The sequence below is a fragment of the Protopterus annectens genome, chromosome 1.part2 (assembly GCF_019279795.1).
Source record: "Protopterus annectens isolate FY-2018-M chromosome 1.part2, PAN1.0, whole genome shotgun sequence".
NCBI lineage: Eukaryota > Metazoa > Chordata > Ceratodontiformes > Protopteridae > Protopterus > Protopterus annectens.
This window is the reverse complement of record NC_056727.1, coordinates 1,125,636,774-1,125,657,296: the sequence shown is the minus strand read 5'-3', so window position 1 is coordinate 1,125,657,296 and position 20,523 is coordinate 1,125,636,774. Positions and strand designations below refer to the sequence as shown.

The 20,523-nt window shown below is 41.2% G+C and overlaps 1 protein-coding gene across 1 annotated transcript in view; it reads right to left on the bottom strand.

The window, feature by feature from the left end:
- HIVEP3 (HIVEP zinc finger 3) overlaps nucleotides 1-20,523 on the bottom strand; it is a 434,905-nt gene that overhangs the window by 218,694 nt on the left and 195,688 nt on the right. The gene's annotated exons all lie outside the window — the stretch shown is intronic.

Here is a 20,523-nt window from a genome sequence, read left to right as displayed (position 1 = left end):
TTCACATCTCTTCCCCCCTGGAGAACTCAGGGTATTTTTTCAAGTGACCCTTGAGAAATGCTGCTTGAGAGGTCTAGGTCTATCTGAGGGTACCTCACCCCATTCCCTGTCTTGAGAGCCCATCTGCATTAGCATTGCTAATCCTACTGCGGTCCTGCACTGACATATCATATGCTTGCAACCCTAGGCTCCATCTTAGCAACTTGGCATTTTGCTGACTGGCTCTGTTCAACCATGTTAGAGGGTTGCAATCTATCATTACATTGAATTTTCTTCCATACAGATAAGGCTGAAGTTTCTGCAATGCCCACACTACAGCTAGACATTCCTTTTCTACAGCTGCATAGCATTCTTCCCTGGGTTGAAGCCTACGACTGAGATAAACCAATGGCTGCTCTTCACCCTTTGAAGAAATCTGGCTAAGTACAGCCCCCACCCCATGGTTCAAAGCATCCACCTGCACAACAAATCCTTTGCTGTAATATGGACTGGCTTATTTAAGCTTCTGAAATGCCTGCTCACATGCTGGGATCCACACTACCTTATTTGGCCTGTTCTTCCTTGTCAGGTCTGTTAGGGGAGCAGCTATGGTACTATAACTAGGGATGAACTTTCTGTACTACCCTGCTGTCCCTAAGAATGCCCTCACCTGCTTTTTGGTAACAGGTGCAGGCCATGCCTGAATAGCTTCCACTTTGGCAGGTTCTGGCATTATCTTACCACTCCCCACTCTATGTCCTAGGTAGGAGACCTCTGCCATACCCACCTGACATTTGCTCAGCTTAATGGTCAACCCTGCCCTCTGTAGTCTGCCCAGCACCTCCCTGACATGCCGAAGGTGCTGTAGCCAGGAATGCTGTAGATAGCAATATCATCTAGTTAAGCAAGGGCAAACCCTCCTGCTCCTGCTAGGATATTATCCACCAGCCTCTGGAAAGTCGCTGGGGCATTCTTCATCCCAAAGGGCACCTTTGTGAACTCATACAAGCCAAAAGGAGTCACAAAGGCTGACTTCTCTCTAGCACTGGGAGACAAGGGCACCTGCCAGTAACCCTTGGTAAGATCAATGGTTGTAAGATACTTAGCCCCACCCAGTTGCTCTAGGGCCTCATCTGTCCTAGGCATGGGGTAAGCATGTGACTCTATGTGACTATTTAATTTCCATTAATCCAGACAGAACCTGGTGCTGCCATCCTTCTTTGGCACCAGTACCACTGGCGAGGCCCAGGGACTGTTGGACTCTTGAATCACCCTTAGTTCCGACATCTCCTGTACCTCTTCCATCAGAGTCTGTTTCACTCCCTCAGGCACCCTATAAGGGGCCTGCCTAATAGGCCTTTGGGGCCCTGTATCCACCTGGTGCTGCACCAGGTGGGTGCACCCTGATTTCCCAGTGAACACGTCCCCAAATTCCTGCAACACTGCTCGGATTTCTCGAACCTGGGTAGGAGATAGCTTCTGGGACATTGCTACCCCTTTCACCGAGGTGTCAGCCCGAGCCTAACTGAGGAGATCAGTCCCCAGATCTCCCTCAGACTCCTCCTGCGATCCACTGCAAATGGTCAGCACAGGGCCTCCCTATCATTGTAAGGTTTCATCATGTCAACATGGTACACTTTGTGCTCCTGCCCTCTGCCTAGCACTTCCACTATGTAATTAACATCACTTACCTTTCTTACCACCTTGTAGGGTCCCTCCCAAGCTGCTTGCAGCTTGCTGTGTCTGACAGGAATGAGAACCATTACCTGCTGCCCCCACAGCATATTCTCTAGCTCAAGCATTCCTGTCATACCACTCCATTTTCAGTTCCCTGAGCCTTGTCCTGAGGTTTAGGACGTATGCCACAACAGACTCCTTGTGAGACTCACACTCACCATCCCACTCATCTCAAATTAAATCTAGAGGTCCCTTCACCCTATGCCCATACAGCAACTCAAAGGGTGAAAAACTTGTGGATTCCTGGAGAACCTCTCTGCAAGCAAACAACAGATGGGGCAAATATTTGTCTCACTCCCACTTAAACTGATCTGCAAATGCCTGTAGCATGGACTTGATTGTAGAGTTTAACCTCTCAACAAGACCAATTGTCTGGGGGTGGTCTTCATGTGCTTCACCCCACAGGACTTCCACAGACAAGCCAGCAGGTCTGACATGAAACTGGCACCTCGGTCAGTCAGTATTTCTTTTGGGAAACCTACCCTGCCGAAAATCTCTAACAAAGCATTTGCCACCTTTTCGGCATCAATGGAGGACAAAGCCACTGCCTCAGGGTATCGTGTAGCATAATCCACTACCACTAGGATATACTTTTTCCCTGTGGAACTTGGGGTATTCAGAGGACCCTCAATATCCATAGCTACCCTCTGAAATGGCTCCTCAATCACAGTTAAAGGCATCAAAGGAGCTATCACCTTGTTTCCTGCCTTGCCTACCTTTTGGCACTGCTCACAAGTCCTGTAGTACCCTGTTACATCTCTGGAAATTCCAGGCCAAGAGAAGTTTTGTATAATATGCCTCTTTGTACATTTTATGCCCATAGGGACCTGCAAAGGGAATATCATGGGCTATGGCTAGAAGAGCCAGATGATAAGCTCTAGGCACTACCAACTGCTGTACTCTCTCACCTTCTAGCCCTCCCTCAGGGGTCCACTCTCTGTATAGTAACCCTTTGTCCCAGAATACAGATTCCCCCTTCCCTTGAGAATTAGATGCCTCCCTAGCTACCTACCTCAGGCCTTGCAATGTAGGGTCTGAGAGCTGAGCCTGTCTCAGCTGTATCCTTGTGACCCTTCCCAGCTCCCCTTCCATTGGAAGTCTGGCATCCCCTGACAGCGGTGCCTCACTGTCAGCCTGGGTACTACTACTCACCTCTACCTTTGCAGTCACTCTGTCCAAGGGACCATCAGTACCCACAAGCAGCTGTGGCTGCTTCAGTCTCACTGCTACAGCGTAGCTCACTCTCTGAAGTAACCACTTCACCAGTCCTGGCTGCAAGTATGCAGTCTGTCTGGGTCTCTCCCAGGCTACCAGACTTAAATGCTTGTCTCCAAGCCTGACTCCATGTAGCTGCACAAGTGCAGCGTACTGCACTATCAAAATCATTCCCTATCAGGACATCTGCAGGTATATCCTCAAACACACCTACTTGTTGGCTTTCTTTTCCACCCTCCCAGTCAAGGAGAACCCTAGCCAAAGGTATTTGGAATGGGATCCCTCCTAAAACCCTGACTGAAGTAGACTGCCCAGGCAAGTAGTGCTCCTCTACAACCAGTGCAGGTTTTACAATGCTTATATCAGAGGCTGTGTCTCTCTTAGCAATAGCCTCTTTGCCATTCACTACAATAGGATATAACCTCTGGTGGTAGTTTGGTACCCTTGTTGTCCCAAGACAACCTATTGTTGGCATTTTGTCTTTCCCACTTACTGGCCCCCTCACCTTTGGTTCCCCATCTTGACTCCGTCCTACTGTTGGCATTTTGTCTTTCCCACTTACTGGCCCCCTCACCTTTGGTTCCCCATCTTGACTCCGTGGACATCTGTATGCCATATGGCCCCACTGGTTGCATTCAAAACATTTAACCCTAGCTCCTGGACATGTACCTGGATTAGTGGCTTCCCCTGCTACTGGCAGATTCTGTTGGGGCAGTCTGTGCTGCCCACCATGGGTTCCTTTAGACTCATGAGCAGTACTGGGGGTCCCCTTCCTGTGCAGGGCTGTCCTGCTGGCCAGGTATAGGTCTCCCTTCTTCCCCAGCACATCTGAAGTTGCACATTGTCTATCAGCTAACCAGATCCTCATGTCCTCAGGCAAAGTGCTAAGGGCTTGTTCCCTCATCAAAAGGTCTGCCAGCCCTTCAAAAGTGGTGACCTGACATCCACTCACCCAGCTATGAAAATAAGTGCACAGTCCAGCAACATATTCACATACATTTTCATCTGCCTTGCGTCTATGCTCACGAAACTTTTTCCTGTACATTTCAGGTGTTAGCTTAAACATTGTAACAGACATTTTTACGGCAGTATAATCAAAACAGACAGAGTCAGGCATTTGTGATATACAAGTTACAGCTTTCCCATGGAGTAAGGAGGTCAGGGACCGTACCCAGAGCCTTTGTTCAACACTATACTTTTTGCATACCCTTTCAAACATGTGAATGAAACTATTAAAATTATCCCCCTCTTTAAAATGTGGAAGAAATTTACTGACCTGTTATGCTCCTGGTGTCCAGTTACTCCATTCCCCATTACCTTCATGACTCTGGTGAAGAGTCACCATTTCCCTCTTATGCTTCCTCTGGTGCTCCTTTTCTTTGGCTTCTATCTCCAAATGCCTGGAATTTCAAGTCCTCTGCAGAAAGGTTGAGCTGTCCATTCTCCGAGGATATTGTATTTCCACTGCCAGTCTGATTATCCTTCGCAGAAATGTTGAGCTCTCCATTCTCTGAGGATATTTTATCTCCACTGCCAGTCTGATTGTATTCCTGGATGCTGTTTTCTAATGCAGCTGTATCAAAGGCTGCAATCAGGTCTGCCTTAGTCAGGTTTCCATGCACCAGTCCCCTAGCCTGGCACATCACCAGCTGGCTCCTTGTCAGCTTTCCATACTTCTGTGCTGACATGCTGCCTGCTCACCCTGACTAACTAAGTCAACAAAATAAATAAAACAATTGTGATCTGAACTGAGTATACACTGCGTGGCTTATTTAGAGTACAAAACACCTTCAGAGATCACTGTACATAAGCTACAGGATTCACTCTACCCACACCACGTCAAGCCAATTAGTATTTGCCAACTAATTAATATGTGATGTGGATATCTCACTGCTGCCAATCAAATATGTGAAGATATCTAATACCAACCACTGCCACCAGATATGTGAGGATATCTTATCCCAACCACTGCCACCAGTTATGTGATGACCATGCCCTAGCCCAGCAATCAAGGAGCCTCAGTTCTCACCACTAACACCAGGGAGGTCGTCTCATGGAAGAGGAAAGGATAACAAATACACACAGTAAAGTACAACTTCCCTTAAGTGCACACAGAGATCACAGTCTGGGGCTGGTAACTCCTTGCTCTCCAGTTCCCTAATAAGACTCCCCACTGGCACAGCTAAAGGGTCCAGATCTCAGCCTAGCTGGCAAGCTAACCTTCAGTGCCCTCTCTGTCCCACCAGTGCTTTGTGCCCCTGCCCAAGTAGCTGACACATCACACTCACTTTGAGATAAGTATTTATGCAACTTCACAGACACTCCTGGGAAAGGCCAACACAGATTCTCCAGCTGTGCCCCTTCACCCAGACTATACGGTAGTAATTACTGCGACCATCAGCTTAATAATTATCATCTACCCAAAGGCCCTTGAAAGGGTGTCCAATTATTACTTTGCAATATTATTATCCAATTGGTAATGTGACTATTCAGTCTAAGGCTTATTAGAGTGGCTTATTACAAGAAACTCTATAAATATGCAATGTACTCTAGAGCCTACTCATCTCTACACAAACCAGCCACAGGTAAAGGTTTTTAAAATATTTAATAATAAATAATTAAAACACAAGACAAGACTACTACACCACAGAGAGATCTAAGAGTTCAGAGATCACACAGAAACTTAAAATAACACAGTAGGACAGGTCTGATGTCAAAGAAAAACACAATCTAGCTTTCTAATCTTTAGCTATTCTTAAAAGAAAACACAGTGCCACAATTCTACTTACATACATAAAAAGAGCATATGCAGTGCTGGGGTTGATGGTCCAAGGCAAAATGCTTACAGTCTCTCACTAAACAATAGTTTTTAAAAACACTAAAACAGCTCTGCTAAGGCCCTCCCAAATTACATAATTTTGATACCTAGATTTTCCCAGTATTCACATTACATCATTTTGACATTTAGTCTGGAGTTCCCAGGCAAATAAACTGCATTTTTTAGCAAGCTAACACCTGCTCAGGAAACTACAACAATACAAGACATTTCACATGTACACTCTAGTAGTTATTCCTTAAGTTAAGACAGTAGAAAGAATGCGTTCAGCTACCCTCTTCGGCACCACCATCTAGATAACTGTAACATCAAAGAACATTTGAAATGCTTGGCTTGGTTTTCCTTACAGCAGATGGCAATGTTTCAACAATCTCACATTTTACAGTGTTTTCTTTCATTTAAGAACACAAGCCTGTATTTTAAATTTATCTATACAAATGACAGAATTATGTATCAAATTCTATTTGACTAGACTGGCAGCCTTCGCCCATCTTTCCCCAATCTTCACAAAGATAAACTGGATTTTCAAAAATAAATGAATGATATAAATCCTGGCAATATCTCAATTAAGTGACTTACCAGTTAATTATCAGCAATATTAGAAAGGGCAATGATTTATTAACAAAATGACACTATGAATGCTAATCTAGGATGTGCTGTAGTGGAGATGTGAATCTATTCATATTTTATTATTTATGATCATACTTGCAGAACTAAGAGACCTACATGCTGTTGCATGGTATGGTGTGACATACCATGGTGAGACACAGGAAAATTTATTGTCAATATCTATTTATGCAAACAAAAACAGCGTGGAACAAAACAGAAACAAAACAAAATAAGTTCCAAAGGACAAACCACAAGAGTCCTTCTATGATCAAGCACTTTCGTTCTTTGATGTATTCACTATTGAACTTCTTCAGAATCTTTTTACAAAATGTTTCCATACCACTGAAATACTCTCCAGGCTTTGTGCCAAAAATGCACACAACCAATCAGCTACCATTCAAAGCTCATGCACCCAATGAAATACAATATTTAAATTATTTTCAAAAATCTCAACAAAGAAACATTTCCTGGTATTCAGAACCAATCATTATACACTAAAAGCAAGCTGGTCATAGATCTTAATGGCTTTTTTTACCAATCAAATAATAGAACCAATCATAGATCTAGATTGCCTTTTTCCACTAATCAAAAAGTGTTAAAATACACTGTCAAAAAGTGATGTGGCCAAACAGTCTCACATCCAAATGCTATCCAGGCCTCGATCCTGCTGATCTTCTAAAGTCAGATCTTTTTGAAATGGAGTTCAACACTTTTTTTTTTTTTTTTGATTGGTGGAAAAAAGCAATCAAGATCTATATTTTCAAAGCTATGACAATTTGTTCGTAAATGTTTAGCAAAAAATATAATGATGATTTTTTTTGTGAATTAATAATATATTATAATACTTATGGAAAGACTATGAATGCACTATTATCACCACATAGAAGACACCTTACTGATAACACTGCTATTTGTACAGTTTTAGTAGCTTGCATTGTTCATAGAATATTTACGTCTGTTTACCTTGTGCTTTTGAAGATGATTTTTCACAAAATGTTCTGGAATGCATGAATGTGTATGTAGGCTGGCACAGGTGCGACATTCCACATCACAAAGGGGTTAATTAGTTAAAAAGTTAACAAAACAAGTCTTCCACCAGCTTGCACTTTTTGAATAACAAGGACTAAGGAACTCTAATCTCTGGCTTTACTGACTGACTGTAATCTTCAGCAATTTACCAGAAGGGCAGGGTCAGGGCAAACATGAAGAAAAAATCAGGGATGTTCTGAAAACACAGTAATGGGACATTGATGACATATGATTATTTTTTTTTTTTTATTAAATGTGCTGATTTTTGTATAAGATTGGAGTTTCACAGGATCAAAAAGGAAGTAGTCTCATAACATGCCTAAATGACTCGTGCTTGAAACTCAAAAGAACATTTTTGTAATTTATAAACTTAACTAATACTCCACTAAAATCTCAAATGTTTCTTGAAGCTAAACATTCCCTGTTTTATTAGCAGTATTTAAATACATCATAAATAAAGCATTTTCTTCATATTGCTTCAGATACCTCACTTATTTGTCATTTCTGCTCATGCCCTTTAGTCGGTTTTATTACAAGGCCTCTATTCTTTAACAGGGGTGGTCAAAGTCTGCTTCTATTATGTTTGCCAGTACATACACGTAACATCTGAGCATTTTACTAGATAGGTTCATAGGTGTGTACTTGGCTAATGGCCCTGGAACCTTTACAAGCCTATCCCACAGTATTACCCTGGTATCATGCCACCCGACCTTAGTTCCCAGTGCCTCTGTCAAGCAGAGCCACTGGAGTGATACTTGTGGTGAATTTTCTATTTCCCATCCACTCATCAAGATTTCTCTTGAAGAGGGCCAGTGAGGCACTCCGCTTGACATGTATGGGAAGTCTATTCAATAACATCGACAGTCTGTAGGTTATGAACCTGTCCCTCCAGCTTTTTCTGTTGTTTGTGGTAATGAGGTTGAGGTCTCTGGAGCATGTAGTGTGGAGGGATTGGGATTTTTTTAGATGTAGCATTTCTAACAGAGTTGGTTCAGACATGGCTTTGTAAGCCAAGCAGAGATCGCCTCTAAGTAGGTGATATGAGACAAGAATAGTTGGAGTTTTTTGAGTCTGTTCATACAGGACAAGTGTTTAAGGCCTAAGATCCTCTTTGTGAGGTATTTTTGTGTTCTCTCCAGTTGTACAGGACAAGTGTTTAAGGCCTAAGATCCCCTTTGTGAGGTATTTTTGTGGCCTCTCCAGTTGTTGTAGGTGACTAGTGAGGTACATGCCAAATGGGGCATTGTACTTGATGATTGGCCTAATGAGGGAAGAGTAGAGGGAGACAATGACCTCTTTCTTCCTGGTTGCAAAATCCTTAGTAATGAGATGTGCCACATAGAAGGACTTTCTGACCACAGTGGCAATGTGGTGGTCAAAAGAGAGGTTGCTGTCAACCTGTGTTCCCAGATCTCTTATGACGCCTTCTGTGTTCAGTGGACTACCATCAATGTGGTAATTCATGGGAACCAGGTTTTTCCCAAAGGGGACGATGACACATATTTTGGCATTGAGCTTAAGTCCATGGTTCTGACACCAGTCACTGGTCTTAGTGAGGCCTTTCTGTAGGATGTCCACATCACTTTCTGAGTTAATTATGGCTCCCAACTTGCAATCATCTGTGAACTTTGTCAGCCAGAGTCCCTTCGTGTTGGCCTGGACTTCAGAGAAGTAGATACCAAAGAAGAGAGGACTCAGGACTGAACCCTGTGGGATTCGCAACAGTCTGACTTGGAGTCAGCTACTTTTACAATGTGGGTTCTATCTGTGAACCAATTTGCAACCCACCTAGTGATATACAGGTTGATGCCTAGCTTAGGGAATTTTTCTATGATTCCGGATTGGGGAATGGTATCAAAGGCCTTGGCCAGATCAAGGTAGGCTGAATGAACCACCTTGCCTTCATCCACCGTTCTGGTGACTGACTGAAAGAAGTCGACCAGGATGAGCAGGCATGATCTACCCTTCACAAAACCAAACTGTGTGGAATTCAGAGTTTGGAGATTCCCTATCATCATCTTCTTTCGGCTGTTTCTGTTAGGGGTCGCTACAGTGGATCATCTGTCCTCTGCATCTTGCTTTGTCACACCAACCACCTGCATGTCCTCTCTCACCACATCCATAAACCTTATCATAGGCCTTCCTATTTTCCTCTTACCTGGTAGCTTCATCCTTGGCATCTTTTCCCCAATATACTCTGCATCCCTCCTCAGCACATGTCCAAACCACTGTAATCTTGCCTCTTTGACTTTGTCTCCAAACCTTCCAACCTGGGTTGACCCTTTAATATACTTATTCCTAATCCTGTCCACCCTTGTCATACCCAGTGCAAATATTAACATCTTTAACTCTGCCACATCCAGCTCAAACTCCTGCCTTTTTGTCAATACCACTGTCTCCAACCCATATAACATAGCTGGTCTCACTACCCTCTTGTAGACCTTCCCTTTCACTCTTACTGGCACTCGTCTGTCACAAATCACTCCTGACACTCTACTCCACCCATTCCATCCTGCCTGTACTCTCTTCTTCACCTCTCTTCCACACTCACCATTACTCTGAACTATTAATCCCAAGTATTTAAACTCATCCATCTTCGTCACCTCTACTCCTTGCATCCTCACCACTCCTCTGTCCCTTGCATCCTCACCACTCCTCTATCCTCCCTCTCATTCACACACATATATTCTGTCTTAGTCCTGCTGACCTTCATTCCTCTTCTCTCTAGAGCATATCTCCATCTCTCCGGAGTTGTATCCACATCTTCCCTACTCTCACTACAGATCACAATGTCATCTGCAAACATCATAGTCCACTGGGACTCCTGTCTGATCTCGTCTGTCAACCTGTCCATCACCACTGCAAATAAGAAAGGGCTCAGAGCTGATCCTTGATGTAATCCCACCTCCACCTTAAACGCATCCGTCACTCCCACCACAGACCTTACCGCTGACACATTACCCTTGTACATATCCTGTACCACTCTTACATACTTCTCTGACACTCCAGACTTCCTCATACAATACCACAACTCCTATCTAGGCACCCTGTCATATGCTTTCTCTAAGTCTACAAAAACACAATGCAACTCCTTCTGACCTTCTCTGTACTTCTCCATCAACACTCTCAGAGCAAACATTGCATCTGTAGTGATCTTTCCCGGCATAAAACCATACTGCTGATCACTAATCATCATGTCCCTTCTTAACCTAGCTTCCACTACTCTTTCAAATAACTTCATGCTGTGACTGATCAATTTAACCCCTCTGTAGTTTCTATAGCTCTGCAGATCACCCTTATTCTTAAAAAATCGGTACCAAAACACTTCTTCTCCATTCCTCAGGCATCCTCTCACTTTCCAAGATTTCATTAAACAATCTGGTTAAAAACTCCACTGCCATTTTACTTAAACATCTCCATGCTTCCACTGGTATGTCATCTGGACCAACAGCCTTTCCATTATTCATCCTCTTCATAACTATCCTTACTTCCCCTTGCTAATCCATTGTATTTCATGATTCACTATCCTCTCATCATCCAACCTTCTCTCCCTCTCATTCTCTTCATTCATCAACCCCTCAATATACTCTTTCCACCTCAACACACTCTCCCCGCTTGTGAGTATATTTCCCTCATTATCCTTTATGACCTTTACCTGCTGCACATCTTTCCTAGCTCGGTCCTTCTGTCTAGCCAATCGGTACAGGTCCTTTTCTCCCTCCTTAGTGTCCAACCTTTCATACAACTCTTCACATGCCTTATCCATAGCCTTCACCACCTCTCTCTTTGCCATGCACCTCATCTCCTTATACTCCTGTCTACTTTCTTCATCTCTCTGACAATCCCACTTCTTCTTTGCCCAACCACTTTCTCTGTATACTCTGTATACTCTCCTGTACATGCATTTATAACTTCACGTCTAGACTATTGTAATTCTATTTTATTTGGAGTGAGTCATGGTGTTTTACTTCGATTACAGCTTGTTCAAAATGCTGCAGGGAGATTTTTGGAAGGCAAGCATAAATTTGATCATGTTATGCCTATATTGGCAGCTTTACATTGGTTACCTGTTTTTTATAGGATTTATGTTTAAATTTTGTTATTGGTTTATAAGGCTCTGAATGGTTTAACCCCAAAATATTTGGCAGAGATGTTGCATCCTTATGTTCCTACTAGGGCACTTCGTTCAGAAGATTTGTCCCTGCTTGTAGTTCCGAGGACATGATTAAAGATGCGAGGAGATAGAGCCTTCTCAGTTGCAGCTCCAAAGCTTTGGAATGAGCTTCCGCTTTATATTAGGCAGTCCTCCTCTGTGGCAGTTTTTAAATCAAAGCTAAAAACCTACTTTTATGAGTTAGCTTTTAATAGTGTGGGATGATTGCTTATGTTTAATGTTGTATTTATTGTATTTTGTGAAGCACTTTGGTGGCATTTTTATGTCTGTAAGGTGTTATATAAATAAAATTTGACTTGACTTGACTTCCTCATTCCACCACCATGTCTCCTTGTCATCCTTCCTCTGTCCAGATGTCATACCAAGCACCTTTCTAGCTGTCTCCCTTACTAGCTCTGCTGTAGTTACCCAGCTATTTGGTAACTCTTTACTGCCACCCAGTGCCTGTCTTAACTCATACCTGAACTCCACCTCACAATTACCCTTTTTCAATTTCCACCATTTGATTCTTGGTGCTGCCCTCACACTCCTCCTCCTCTTCTTGATCACCGTCATCCTACAAACCACCATCCTATGCTGCCTAACTACACTTTCCCCAGTTACCACTTTACAGTCTCCAATCTCCTTCAAACTGGCCCTCCTACATAAGATATAATCCACCTGTGTGCATCTTCCTCCACTCTTGTATGTCACTCTATTCTCCTCCCTCTTGTTAAAATATGTATTCACCACAGCCATGTCCATCCTTTTTGCAAAATCCACTACCATCTGACCTGCATTTCTTTGTTTAACACCATTATATCTTTGTTTATTAGGTCCATGATGATGTGTTCCATAGCTTTGCATATCAGACTTGTCAGGCTAGTGGGGCGATAGTTCCCAGGGTCTGTAGTCACTCCTTTGTGGAGAGGGATGACTATAGCAGTGTGCCATTCGGTAGGGAAAAAGCCTGAGGTGAGGCTGTGATTGAACAGGGCACACAGGTGAGGTGCCAGTTCACTCTGTAGTTCATGTAGAACACACCCAGGGATATTGTCAGGTCCCATAGAAGGTGTATTCTTGGCCTTGAACAGTGCTGTTTTAACCTGTGCAGCAGTAATACTGGGTGCTTGGCAATCTACTGATATTGTGATTGGTCCTTTGGTGGGGGGAGAGGGGTAAAGTTGGCACTGAATCTGTCGGCCAGTATATTGGCAATATCTGTTGGCTTGATATAGGAGGTACCATTGTGCAACAGCTCCGAGCAAATCTGAGTATTGCCGTGGAGATTCTTTACATAACTATAGAAGGCCTTGTGGTTGTCTTTACTATCTGCTGCAATTCTGTTTTCACAGCTAGCTTTAGAGGATTTGATGTGGAATCTCAACTTTTTGTTGAGGCTGATAAGGGAGGTTTTCCAGTCTTGGGACTTCACCTTATTTCTCATCAGTTTCCTCTTTCTGTTGTAGAGTTTGTTTATGGCAGGGGACCACCAGATTGGCTTCCTTTTTTTGGAGGAGTACGTCTTGGTTCTATTGGGTATGGCGAGATCCATGCGTTTGTGTACGTGTTTGTACAGGGCATTTGTGCATGATTCGGCCATCATGCAGCTGTTTTCCAATTGCATGGGTGCCGTGAAGTCACCTCTGTTTTTAGGAGCCCAAAGTTAGCTTTGGAGAAGTTTTTCATGGTGGTTACCTTTGTGGGGGGGCTGGGAGGGATGTGGATTTCCAAGGTGTTTAGTTTGTGGTCGGATCTAACCAGGGAGCAATGGTCACCCATGTTAGTAATGACCAGGCCAAGGATGTTGCTACCTCTAGTGGAGGTAAGAATGAGCTGGTCCAGGGCATTGGAATTAATGAATTCCTGGAAACTTTGGGCAAGTGTAATAGTACATGAGTAGTTTTCTCAGTTAATGGAGGGGTAGTTGAAGTTGCCCAGTATGAAAGTGTTAGGTTGGACACTAATATTCTCCATGGTGATTAGGAAAGTGGAGTGTGAGTCTTGGTCATGCTTGGGGACCTATAGCAGCCAAAGTCCTGAATTGCTGTCTTACCCAATATGTTAGCTACACCTGAAGTATCTCTGATTCATCATGTTGGGCTACCAGTCTGGAGGTGTGCGCATCCTTTATGAATGTGGAAACACCACCGCCTTTGGAGCTTCGGTCCAAGTTCTGGGGCTGAAAGGTATGGAATGAGTTATAGCCTGGTAGTGCAAAGGTGCTATCTGCTACCTTCAACCAGGTCTCTGTTACAGCACAAATGTCGATGTTCTCCATTTTATGGAGTGCTTCGAGCTTGTGCATTTTGAGATTTAGACTTCTAGCATTGAGCAGCATGACTCTCATATTGCATTTGTTTGTAACTGTTATGGTGGTAATTTGGTCTTTGGAACACCACCTAAAAAAGGCACTATATGGGTGGCAAGAGCCTTGGCCAGTATCATGAAGCCCAGGGGTGACAGATGCAGGCCATCTCTGGCAAAGTGTCTAGGTCTGTCAATCATGTCATCCCAGGCAGACAGATATTGGATCCCCAAAACAAACTCAGGAAGCCAAACCTCAAAATCTTCAGAATACACTATAGAACACTCAGAGAAAGAACACAGAAGTGGCATTAATCCATCTTTATTCAGTCTGTCCTGGTACCTCAGCTGTTCGCCTTCAATGGGACACATTCAAACATTTTCAGTGTTCTTTTATATATGCATCAATCAATTAAACAATTAACTGTTTCAAACATTTTTAACTCATTCAACACTGAAACATTTTTCCACAAAAAAACTCAAATATAATATTCTTTTTTTCTTTTTTGTTCTTTTTTCCTTAGTTCATCATTATAAAGAATAAATTATTTCATTTTAAACAAAATTTCTTATATGTGTTACAAAAATACAAACATAGAATAAATACTCTATCATATTCAAAATTACAATATTAATAAATTTCATCAATGTAATAAATTCCTTTCATTTGGAAATACAATATAACACCCTATAAATTACTTTTAAATTTGATTCAAACATTACAAAATGTCTTATACTTACTATTAAATTGACAGGTCTTAATAAATACTTTATATTTTCAAAATTTTGACTACAATAAATTTCATTAACTTTCCAAATTCATTCCCTTAGGAAATAAAGTGTGATATCCTATAATCATTCTCTGTTCAAGCTTATTCAAAGCTGCTTTAAAATTCCCTTTGCACAGATGGGGCCTGGCAAGTACACTAAATCTAAAGCTGTCATTTTTACCATCATGTGTACTACAAAAATGAGCAGCTACAGGGCTCTCCAAATTGCCCCTCCTTATGTCACCCAGATGCTCCAAAATGCGAATCTTAATCTTCCTGGTGGTCTGACCAATGTACCACTTAGGTGGAACACAATCACATCCTAAAATGTATACTACACCAGATGACCTGCAGTCAAACCTCTCAAAAGCAATGCATTTTTTTCCATTTATTTTCATTCCATGCATGTTTTTAATTTTGTCACAAACAGAACAATTACCACAACTATACATCCCAATATTGCTATCTGCCATAACTTCCAATTTTCTATTCAAAATTTCTTTTAAATTCGGATACCTTTTGTAAGAAAAAGTAATATGCTTGGGAAAAAGGTGACCGATTGCTGGATCTTCACATACCACATGCCACAAACCCCTGATAATTTTTTCCATAATAATGGAAAAATTAGAATACCTAGACACAAAAAATATTCTATTCAAGTCTGAAAAAGTTTCAGAATCAAGTACATTCTCATGCCTACACATCCTAAATGTCTTATCTTTACACAATTTACATTTTATAGCTTGAAGTTTGTCATGATCATAACCACGAGATGTTAATCTTTCCAAAATTCCATCACACACTTCCTCCCAGAGATTTTTATCCGAAGTGTTTCTCAAATTCCTTTTAAATTCCCCTTCTGGTAAAGCCTTAATCAAATGTACAGGGTGCATGCTGCTAGCATGCAAAAAGTTATTAACCGATGTAGGTTTCCTAAAAGTTCTATATTGGACCAAACTATTCATTCCTACATAAAACTCTACATCAAGAAAAGGGATTTTAAATTCAGATATATGTGCTACAAATTTTAAACCATGATGGTTATTGTTTAAATCCAACAAAAACTGATCAAACAAAATAATGTCACCCTTACATACAAAAATTAAATCGTCTATGTAACATTTAAAAATAATAAAGATGGATTAATGCCACTTCTGTGTTCTTTCTCTGAGTGTTCTATGGTGTATTCTGAAGATATTGGATCCCCTTAGAATGGCACCAGAAACTTAGCCAATTGTTGAAATCAGTCATTTTCTGCTTGTACTGTGGTATCATTCTGGGTGACAGTAGGAGGCTGCTCAGGGCTAGGGTCATACCCGTCTGGGCTACATAATCCGAGAGCGCCTCTATTTTTATGTAGCCCAGGGAGGTACGTCTCAAAGAGATTATCATTTTTCTGTCAATACCCTCAGAAGGTTTTGCAGTTGGACACAATGTAGACCCAGGTACTATATGCACAGTTTTTAAAGCAAAATACTTCCCCTCTTCACTGTAAAATGTCTCTGTAAACCACCCAGATAAAAGCTTCACCAACTATGTACAAAAGCAGTCACCCGAGAGGGCTGACTTTGTAGCCTCTCTAATCAACTAAATGGGGTATCCATTCTATTATTAATCACATCCCGTGTATTTCCATGCACATATGCTGTCTATATAGGCTAGAACACACTACGGCCCTGAATACTTCCTATCCCACCTTTTCATTTTTTGCTTTTTTTTTTTGTTCTTCTGGGAATCTGAGTATCTTGTCCCAATTCCTATTTATACTTCAGCTGAACAGAGTTTCAGCCAAGGCCCATATATATATATATATATATATATATATATATATATATATGTAAAATGCAAATCAAGAGGCGTAACTTTAGTCCACAAACAGCTGAAAAAGCAGTCGGCAGTGATTTTACTAACAATGTCAACATTAAAACATTGTAATAATGCTGACTGTCGCAGCATTAATAGCATTACTAATGCAAAGCTCTGTCTTCTCACTAATTTAAACACCCTCGTAGTCAGTTCACAATAAATACAAGAGCCCCTGATCTATACTCGAGAACTGTACAGTTCATCTAGAATTACTATTTTAAAAAATGGCTGACTCAAAGTAATTCAATGTTAACGTGAATTCAAAACAACTAAGATAAAAACAGGGCTTATGTTTCTATTATTTCCAATTCGAGTACAAAAAGAACATAACATGTTTAGGCTCTCCTCTCCCTATGACCATGCCTATGAAACAAAGATATAATAGCCTGCCTTTGCAATGTCAAGCAACACACAGATACTTGGCAGAGTGTGTGCTTAAACAGAGCTGGCTTATGAAGACATAGCAGATCAGTGTACTATACAGTGCAATTACAGAAAATCAGTGTACAATAAAATAACATTTGAAAAGCCAAGGAGCATAAGAAAGCTGTGGGTTAATCCAGAGAGAGCACTTATTACTACAGAATTCAAATAACTGTGATTTTAAAGGTAAAAAAAGTCCACTCTCTATAGCCTATCAGCTAGAAGATCACTGTATCACCAATGCAATTACAGGAACCTACTGTAAAACAAAAGTCTGAAACATTGAAATGCAGATAAGATCTGTGGATCAAGCATATACACTCATGAGCTCTCACTACCCAGAACTCAGACCACCAAGATTTTAGAGCTAAAAAGTTCCACTAGCTATAGCTTGTGTTTAACTAGTTCTTTGGCACAAAATGTTTATTGTCCTGGTCCCCTTCAATAACACACATCATACCAAATGACATTTGACAACCTTTATTAGATTTCCATAACATAGCTTTGATCACCAACTTTATTAATTACAACTATTCATGATATAATTGATACTAAACATAGCATAACATCCTTGTAATGTTAATCAGGGCAGTGTACTTACTCACCCTGCCCCAGAAAGCAGCGTCCATACCTCTACTCACTTTACTTATGAAGCAGTGTCCCATCTCACTTCATACACCATTCACTGTAATGTTAATCAGGGCAGCGTACCTACTCACCCTGCCCAGTGAGCAGGGTCCATACTTCTGCTCACTAACTTATGAAGCAGCGTCCCAACTCACTTCATACACCATCCATTGAATTACCTTCCACCAAATAAGCAGCATCCTTACCTCACCTTGCTTATCTATTCAGCAAGTTTCCTCCAACTACTCATTTCCTTTCCCCAGATCCTTGAAATGAACATCCTGACACCAGAGGGGGAACAGAAGAGGACAAGTCTATCCCTCTTCTCTGCCTACCCCCAATGATAAAATAACCCTACACCCCACCAATGAAAAAAGGGAGGGTGGGTGGGTAGTAAGTTCACTCCAAAATGTGACTGCTTAACCCAACAACACTAGACTAAACCTCTTAAGCTCCTCCCCCTCATTATCTCACTTCCTCCCCACCATCCCTGCCTCCACTTAACCCATTCACCTCCCCAGCTCACTTAACTCCCCTTAATATTAATCTAACCCCCCCCCCCCCCAACTCCATGAAGATGTCCCGGGACAACTTAGTTTGTTGCCAAACTTCATTTCTCCTCCTATGAATATGGAAATCTAGCTGGACAATCCTTTGCAGAATAATGGTATACCACATATTTGCATGTGTAAATATCTACCCAATTTAATATAGAAGCTTTAGAACAGTTAAGTAAATTTAATATTTTGCAAATCTGAATTCTAGCTCAAGCAAATGTATTTGCTTTATTTGCTTGCAGGTTTCCTTAAGGACAGCTAATATGCAAAGGTTCCATTACTTAAAATTGACCTGTACTGACAAATACAACATGAACTGCTCATTAGAGCCAGGAGTGTTATAGCAGAATTAGTAGCATATACTACTGATGCAGCAACAGACTGCACAGTTTACACCAAGACAGGATATGTAATATTTAACAGCAGTTATACTGATGGAGTTAAGAAAGTACAAATGTAGTTAGCATAATAAAAACACAATATTCTTGACATTCTGGCAGATACAAATGAAAATAAAATTCAGGACCAATGGAAAAATTCAATAGATGACTTGAAACAGAGATTAAAAGCAGAAATTACTTAGACAGGAAAAGTCATAATTTGCCAAGGGAAAACTACAGTTACAAATAAATTCATATTATGTGTGCACTAATTAAGGTGAACTCACAGTAGAAAAAATGTGTGTGTGGGAAGGTTATCAGGAAAGTAGCAAATAAGCAGAGTTTCAATCAAAGGATCCAACTTCCACAGTCACAGCAATAGAGAGTACTTATATTATTTTGGGACAGCCTTGGACATGTCACTAAGATCACTAAAATGTCTGGGATTGGGTGTTATTATGGGCATATGGTGATAAAAGGGAGGAGCTCTGATATAGCCAGCCAAGTTTACACCATTCTCACATATTGGCACTTGAATCTAGGAGGGGCTTGAGCTGGAGGTTACTGTAAAAACAAGAACACTTGTAAGGTGCCATGATACTTGGTGCTTTTACCGAGGAGAAATATTAAGTGATCCATTCTTACAGAGGCAGTCATTATTTTTCTCTGTATAAAAAGTAAGAGATTGGGTACAAGGAGGGAGCCCAAATTTAATCATACTCATCTCATTAAGTACTGCAGTCAAGTCTTAGCACTGTAGCCTTTGTGTCATGTAGCTTGTCAGTCTACTACAGTCAAATACAGGCTGGACTGGCAGCACTTAAAAAGGACTATGTAGCTTCATTAGTCATATATTGTTTGGACCTGTACAGCAATCCTAACGGATATCCGAGTGATTATATTATTTTACTGACTACAGTAATTCCAGAAGTATTTGAAACAAAATAATGCTCTGTAGGAGCTCACATATAACACTATTAACAGTGATTTACATAGCAAATTAAGTTGGACATTATCGAAAATATTTTGACCTGGTTTAATAATAATCAATTACTGGCTTAGTTTATATCAGCACATGATGTGTTTTGCAACTCCTGATTCAGTACTGTGGGTGCTGCAGCATGCAGTGATGGGCGTTACAACTGTGCATGGTAGAGAATCAGTTAAAGGCGGTACAGTGTTTTCATAACTTTTACCTGAAGCAAACAGTAGAGGATGGGAATCGTACTAATTCTGCATGTCTCCTTATTACAGGCAGTCTGTATTATACAGAGATCCATTGTCATTCCTATATAATAGGCAGCATGTATTACCTGAAGATCTACCCCTATATCAGGCAATGTATAATATACAGAGATCTATGGTCCTCTACATGTAACAGGGGCAGCTTGTACTACCAAGCAATGTGTGATCATCCAAATATAGCATACAACCTACATCACCCACAGATTTGTGGTTATCCACATATAACAGTAAGTTTATACTAAACAAGGATGTGTGGTCATCCCTGAACAACAGGTTGCCTAGAATACTCAGGAATATGTGGTTATTTTCACATCATTTAGCAGATTATATTACTCAGAGATCTGGGGCTATCACTTTATAGCAGGTATCTGTATGAACCAAAGATGTGTGGTAACTCCTTATGAAAGAATAAACAAAAGTGTTGTTTACATAGGGAAAGGCTTCAGCACAACACACACTTCCTGCTAATTAAATATACTAAGTACAAGACTGCACAACAATGGGGAAATGGCATCTCCTCTAGTCCCCACTGTATCAAGATCTCAGAGTGAAAAAGCGAATAATTTTAAAACTGCTGAGTTTTGATCAGCTGTTCCAGGTTTTCCACTCTTTGATAAAACTATGTTGTGACAAAATATAATGCTCCCATATACTCTCTCTCTATATATATATATATATATATACTGAATATACATATACATACATACACAGCAACACAGACATATTCAAGAGTGTGTATGTGTATGGTAAACATTAATAAAGTCAACGTTCTTTAAAGTCATCTGTTTTT